Here is a 7,728-nt window from a genome sequence, read left to right as displayed (position 1 = left end):
ATTTGGGTGATTTCTCTATCCTGGATTGTAGGTATTACTATATGGATTATTCTGGTATAAGGCATTAACACTATCATTAGAAGTGACCCCAGAGGTGTTGGGGCATTCTTCTAGGAGATGTCCAAGGGACTGCCACCAAGCACAAATCTTAACCAAATTGACTGATGATGGCTCTCTAGGAACAATAGTCTCAATTCTCTTGATTAGGCTATCCAAATGGGCTTCCTTGGCTACTATCCCATCCACAAAATATCCTTTTCCTCCTATGGTTCTTTCACTCTCTTGGGTTGATTCTCACTCACGGGTTTTGTCAGCTAAGTCAAGTAAGAATTTCTATGTCTTTCCTTCATCTGTAAAGGATGTAAATCTCTCAAGGCACATAGACTCTATCATTTGTTTAGTTGGGTAATCAATACCCTCATAAATTATTTGACATAAATGCCATAAGTATAGGCCATGGTGAATGCATTCTTGGAGTAGATCCTTGAATCTCTCCATAAGTTTGGAAAATGACTCACTAGACTTTTGCTTAAACTGAAGGATATCACTTCTAAGCTTATTGGTCTTGTGAGTTGGGAAAAAATTCTTAAGGAAGACAACTGTGAACTGTTCCCATGAGGTTATGGAATTTGTGGGTAACCATTCAACCACTTCTTAGCTTGGTCTTTCAATGCAAAAGTGATAAACCTAAGCTTAATAGCATCATCAGAAAGTTGTTGGATCTTAATTAGAACACACACCTCTTCAAATTCCCTTAGAAATGGGTATGCATCCTCAGAGGTCAACTCATGGAAGTGGGGCAACATAGTGATGTATTGAGATTTGAGTTCAAAATTATTGTCCTGGGCTTGTGGTAGAACTATGCAGGAAGGTTGGGCTGTTCTAGCAGGTAGAACCTATCTTTCAGAGATTTAGGTGAAGGGTTTTGCTGTTGGTCTCTCACATTAAAGGGTTTTAAAGAGAGTAAACGTATAGGGTCACTACTTGTTGGATCTTCTTTCTAATCGATTCTTAGTATTATGTACCCACCTAACACTCATGCAACAGAAAACTACCCACAACTAGAGTAAGACAAGCACAAAAGAATGGATAGCAAAACTTTTTTTTATGATTTTTTTAATGATTTTTTTTATTTTTTTTTATATTTTTTTATATTTTTTTATTTTTTTGGCTTTTTGAGAGCTTACCAGCAGGGATCCGGGGTTGCTCAGGTCAATTCCTGAGGTACTGCTACAGGGCAAAACCTGTATTTATCATACTGTAAGGCATAGCGACCTCCTCCAATACAACTATTATTACAAGTTGTTCTTCTCAGGAATTCAATAAAAGAAAAGGAAAAACAAAACAAAGCAAACAAAACACTCTGATTTACCAAAAGAAAGCGAAAAATAACATGGAACTGTCTCCTCAGCAACGGCGCCAAAAACTTATTTGATATTTTAAATGTAACCACAAGCGTACAGATCAGTGTAGCTACGAGTCAAACTCAGAGAAAGCAACCACTTTATTTTTTTCTCTTTTAATAATACGTAAGTGAACCTATTAATGGTTGTGATATAATTCTAACTACCGTCCGAAATATATGTATCTAAAATAACGTCCTAACCATTCGTCATCTAAGAATTTAAAGACGTAAGCCACGTAATTAAAATTAAATAAATAAATAAGTGAAAATAAATAACCCACGTAATTAAAAAAAGTAAAGGAAAAAATGTTGAAATAAAAATAAAGTAAAAAAAAAGGGAGAAAGCTAGAGAAAGACTCACAAGTAGGTTTCTCTACTTAGCCCAATGGATGCATCATAATATAAGCTTCCCTACTTGACCAGAGAGTCACTCTTATAAGGGTTACTTTACTTAGCTTTAGAGAAAGGGAGACAATTAAAATAAAAGCAATAAATTGATTGTTCTATGGCTAGGAGGGGCAAAGCCAACATATACACTAGCCATGAACCTTGGGGGAAAGGGATAGTAATAATGTAACGACTGAAATTAAAATCATAAATTAAGAAAGAAATGGTAGTCAGAAGAGAGAATGAGAGGGGGGAGAGAAGACTATTAAAGGAGCCTACTTACTTGAACTTCAACTCTTGAACTTGAAAGCTTGGGTGATTTGAGATACTACCAGTACTAAAAATCATATCTAGAATAAATCAAATCTGAAATTTTTAGTACTAGAGAAAACAAATTTTGAAACAAAAAAAACTGAACTTGAAAAAAAAGATGCTCCACGGCTTGTGATCTTGTCACCTAGATCTAAGCCTAGAACTATAACTTTAAAAATTACAACTCAATTGCATAAATCATAAACATAAAAGGCTGAATAAAAATAAAAGAGTGATTGCATTAATTGACATAAAAAAAAAACTATTACAAAAGTGATTAAAGCAAAAATAGAGAAGAACTAAAACTAAAGAGTGAGAGAGGGAGAGAGAGAAGAAAACTAAGCATAAACTAGAAAATAAACTAAGGGGAATAATAATTAAGAGGGGGAGGAAGGGGCTTTTATAGGGCTTTTGTCTTGCCTCCTTCCTTCTACAAGTCTTCTTTAAGAAAAGAAAGAAAATAAAATAAAATAAAATCTTGGTAAAAATCCTCATTCTCTGAGATATTGTGTGAGGAAAGAAAGAATTCATTTCCAAAATTAACAAATTTTATTCCTTCCTTGCAATATTAACCAATATCTTACAATTTTGATTAAATCATAAAGGAATCTCTGCATAGCATCTTCAAGATCTTGTGAGGTGGTAAGGAGAGAGAATAATCTTCAGGATTTTGTAGGAGAGAGGATGTGGTACCAATGAGTGGGTCCCACCTTTGGACTAGTTCTTGATTCACTTTAAGCACTTTCTCTTGTAAACTTGGAAACTAAAAAAAACAAGAAAAATAAAAGTAGTACTATCTAAAGTGGGGCAAAATGTACACTTATATACCTAAGATTTCACACATTATTGTGTTCATCAGCTCTTGCGCGTCACTATCCTAGACATAAGGGCAATCGTACATCAGTACGTGTTGGAAAGGTTGGGAGAGACCCACTTGGGTCACCCCCAAAAGATACAGTCAAAGTTTCCCAATGACAGTAATGTCACCGAAAACAAGGTCTTTTCCCACCGAAAATATCAATCATGTTTTCGATGGTGGAGACAGATAACTCATAAGCCTCTGAGGCCCACCAGAAATATGCCACCAGAAGCAGGCCCAGTGGATCCGATGGGCTGTTTTCGGTGGTAGTTCAGGACAGTCCACTCATTTTGAGGCTTTCCAGCTTGGGCCCGATCATCGGGATTCGTTCTATGGAGTTTGTAGGGGATATTCCTAGCATCATTCTAAGCCAAAAAAATCTTGATTCCATTAAGTCGTTTAGGAGATACGTCGATCGAACAATCGAAATCCTAGTTGGTCTTTTGGAAATACTTATTGTCGGAGCTCATCAGGCTTGGTTCGAGCTCGACAACAACACCGGGAGGGTAGAACACACATCCCATGACCTCCACATAATTTTTAAACTAAGATTCCATCCAAACATAGCTTTATCTAGGTCGAAATGAAGAGGGAGAATGGTGGAATAGAATGTACTCACCTCCGACAATGATTCCGACAACTTGGCGGCAGCCGGCACTAAGGTAAGCCTTCTCCTTCTTCTTCCCCTGCTTCTTCTTCCTTCTTCTCCTCTTTCTCTCCTTCCTTACGTTGGACACAATAGAAATGAGGAGCGGATTCCTTATTTCTAACTTAAGTGTAAATTTTGGACCTTAGGGTCTGTTTGCTTGGACCCTATTCGGAACGATAGGGTTATTATGACTTTCGGAGTCTGAGAACCCAATCAATTAGGTCTGAAATGCGTTCATGTCACAAGAAAAATGTGGGGGATGACTTGGGATCATCCGAGACTATTTACAACACAAGTGGCGAGACCCATGGGCATCAGCACCATGACAGTAGCCTATTAGGCTCACCAAAAATAGCTCACCAGATTCAGGCCCAGTGGATCCGGTGGCTTATTTCCAATGGTCAAGACAGCTTATTGTCTTGATTGCATGTTGTCCAAGGGCTGGTCTTGCACGGGTGGTTGCCCTCGGTCGTGCTCAAGACCTTTTGGCAACTCTAATATGTGTTGGGATTCACGTGTGAGGAGTCGGGTCACTTATCGTCTGGGATCGAAATGTATGAATCCCCTCCATTTATACTGGCATGTAATGCACGAATATGTAGGGTCATCTCTCCCCCTTCGGTAATGGACGGTCACGAGCCAAAACCCGACTATACTTCCGATCTCTGATCTGAGACCTATCACAACAATTCAAATTAGATCGAGTCAGGGCACGGGTGTAACACCTAATCTTCCCAAAAATCTCTCATGAAGTAGAGAAGAAAACCCATCTGTAGCTCTCTCTAAACAGTTGCGAAAATAGGTAGCCTCGCGGAAGAGGGCTACAACTCGTGTGCACCCTAACTCTGTAGCATTATGTGAGCCTTGTAGTAGTTGGGATTTACAACATCAGTTGAGTATTATTGTTGTTATGTGTACGAAATGCACACAGAACTGATTTCATAGGAGGCTGCAAAGTTCACAAATGCAAGGATCAAGGGCCAACCCCCAACATTGCTTGCAACAAGTGCAAGGAGTAGAACCACGAGGCAAGGGAGTAAAAAGCAAAAGATAATTCGACACAGCCGCGACAAAACACAATGATGTGCAACTCTTAGCGGCAATCCATGAGGTAACCATAAGCATCGACTCTGATACCAATGTTAAACATGAAAGAACATAGAGGATCAAAGATTACCTTGATGCAGCTTTCCTCTTGCACCACATGTTGATCAGCATGAATAGCTACGAACGAATGATTGCGACAATCACACTAGAAAATGTTCCACCCTCCAAATCCAAGGATTGCAATGGAGATTCTTAGATACACACACTTTCAATTGGGAGAGACCGAAGAGAATAGAGAGAGAGAGAGAGAGAGCTCTTGAGATTAGGTCCAAAACCTTGCTTTGTTGTGGCCAAACCTCTTAGTTATAGAGATTTGGTCAGTTAGAGTTCCTAATCCTAGTGGGTCTATGATTACCCCAAATGGGCGACCCACGAACGAACCGGGTCAAGACCCAATTCAATTAACAGAGATGTTAGTTGTATATTATGTTATATTATGTAATCTCTTTTTATTTGTTTCCTTATGTAGACCTACCTTGTATAGGTCCAACCCTCTTTGTTTATTTCCTTCTACATAAATATATTATACAAGGTTTTACTAGAATTCATGATTAAAAAAAAAAAAAAAGGCAATTCTACTGCATGTTAACTAGAATTCAAAATAGAAAAATGTGGTGCTTTAGAGGGCATGCTTCCACAACCCAAATTCCAAGAGAGATTCGAGGACTGCTTCCTGGTTTCTAAAGATTTGATAGCATTTAGTGGGGCTCGCCAATTCTTTTAGCTAGTTTCCTTATTCCGGCATGGTGCTCTCGCTTTCTTTTAGCGTGTCTCCCTGCTCTTGTGGGCATGCCTCTTTCTTTTTTTAAAGGTATGATTGTGAAATCGATGTTTGAGAAGCATTCTTTTTAGTCGAGTCTTTAATCCATTAGCTGCCCAGGTTGAATATCGAGTGCTATGTTTGTTGAATATTTATTTGGTATTCCCTATTTATCTAGAATGTTTTGCTCTGCTGAAGACAGGAAAAGGCATCGGTTCGGTTCACCAATCATATGTCGGAGTGAGAAATAGGAAGATTTATGTCGCCTTGAAGTAGCAATAACTAGTTGACAGAGATTTGATTCTCTAGTTGAAGCAACTAATGTGGATTCCTCTACTTCTACGGGGGAATCAAATGTGGATTTTGTGGCTAATGCTACTTCATACCTTACCCGACTCGTTGGAATCACTTTGTTTCGGATCCATGGAACTATGAAGCGAAGATGGTGGATAGAAGTCCTATATGGGATTAATTTATTCAAATGGATCTGAGCTTGCTTCTCCCTTGGATCATTGGAAGGGATTCAAACATTATTTTTGGCCCCTTTGTTGTTCTGAATCTAGAGACTAAGCCAATTGGCCCTGGGCTAATTCCAAGGATCCAGTTTGATAGCCATAGTTGTATTCTGTGCACCCTATAGCATACCATCCAGTGGTAACAGAGCCATTACCCCATGGTTGAGGAACCTGAACCCCGCAAGTCATAAGAGACATAAGTGGTAGCCTCACGATCCATTCTTCCTTGCCTTCGGCAACCTGTGGGATTCTATTCACATCTAACAACAACCTTCTCGATCAACAAGGTTGCTTTCCATCACAAGATGGTCCTCATTGATCTTCGCTTACCCTACTCTTCGCTTGAATCTCTTCATTGCGGGTGTACCCCCAATCGTATCCCACCAGTTGGGGTACAGGAAGGCCTCACCGATTCCAATAATCGAAGTGATCAGAGAGATAAAAGTTTTCTATTATATCAAATGGGGGATAAAGGAAAAAGATGTACTAACAAAATAGGACTGACTTATATAAAATGATAAACAAGTGTCTGATTCAATTTGCATTGGGAAATCCAACCTCTTCCTCCCAACATCAAGGACCCAATAGTTTGGGGACCAAGTCACATGACCGAAATATTCAAGTTAGGGTCTGCCCTTGTGCCGTTCAAGCACAGAAAGGCATAGGTCCGGTCTGTAAGTCCACATGTCCTACTTCATAACCAACATTTTGTTATCCACTTGTTCCTGTTGAGCATTGTTCACCCGAGGTTCTTCACAATTTCATGGCATGATATAATGCATAGTATCCTCCGCCTAAGTGGACCAACACCCGACTCGACATTTCAAAGCCACGGTCCCTTCAGCCTAATGTTGAATCACCTACCTTTGTATCTATTTAGAGACAAAGCACGTCTTGAAAACAGAATATGGTCTTGCTCAATAGTTAGCGATATAACAACATAGACTACATAGGAGCATCTTTAGCTGTCTATGGCGCTCTCTCCACCAGCTGCTCCCTTCCATCGGCAAGTCATGGCTTCTTGTGGGTGTACCCCTAGCCAAATCCCACCAATTGGGGTACGCGAAGGCCTCACCTATTCCAATGATCGAAGTGATCAGAGTGAGATAAAATTTTCATTATATCGGATGGGGAACAAAGGAAGAAGTACTAACGAGATACGACTGACTTATATAAAAATATAAATAGGTGTCTGATTCAATAAGCGTCTTCCTCCCAACATCAAGGGCCCGATGGTTCGGGGACCAAGGCACGTGATCGAAATCTTCATGTTGGAGTTTGCCTCTATGCCCTTCAAGTATGAAAGGCATAGGTATTTGTATTGGTACCCATATTAGCCTTGGTCGCTACCGATATTACTATTGATATGAATCGAACTGTTTTGCACCTCAAAAAATACAGGTACCCTGGTTTTTTAACCATATTACCATCTCCTATATAACTGTACCTGCTAGGTATTAGAATCGTATGGCTTTGGGTACTAGTGACATCAACATGTATCCAGCAATACAGTCGATCCGATACTGATACTTTGAACCATGGAGTTGGGCTTATAGACTTCTCATTATTTAGGGATATAGATACTAAATTAATTGAGTACTCCAAATGGATGTCATTTTTCCCTTAAAAAAATGGCTCGTGGATGGCTATAAGAGAAATCCATCTCAATTCATATCACTGGAAAGCAAAAAAGATACTAATAGTTGGATGTCCTCGATGACAAATCCAAATCAT

The 7,728-nt window shown here is 39.4% G+C and overlaps 1 non-coding gene across 1 annotated transcript; it reads left to right on the top strand.

The window, feature by feature from the left end:
* The first annotated feature begins 451 nt into the window (after positions 1–451).
* LOC122069211 lies at positions 452–558 on the top strand. Its single transcript, XR_006137401.1, has one exon. It is a non-coding gene; the product is annotated as a small nucleolar RNA R71 (small nucleolar RNA).
* Positions 559–7,728: the final 7,170 nt, after the last annotated feature.

The sequence above is a fragment of the Macadamia integrifolia genome, unplaced genomic scaffold, assembly GCF_013358625.1.
Source record: "Macadamia integrifolia cultivar HAES 741 unplaced genomic scaffold, SCU_Mint_v3 scaffold553, whole genome shotgun sequence".
NCBI lineage: Eukaryota > Viridiplantae > Streptophyta > Magnoliopsida > Proteales > Proteaceae > Macadamia > Macadamia integrifolia.
Note: the sequence above shows the minus strand (reverse complement) of the source record. Positions and strands in the feature narration are given on the sequence as shown.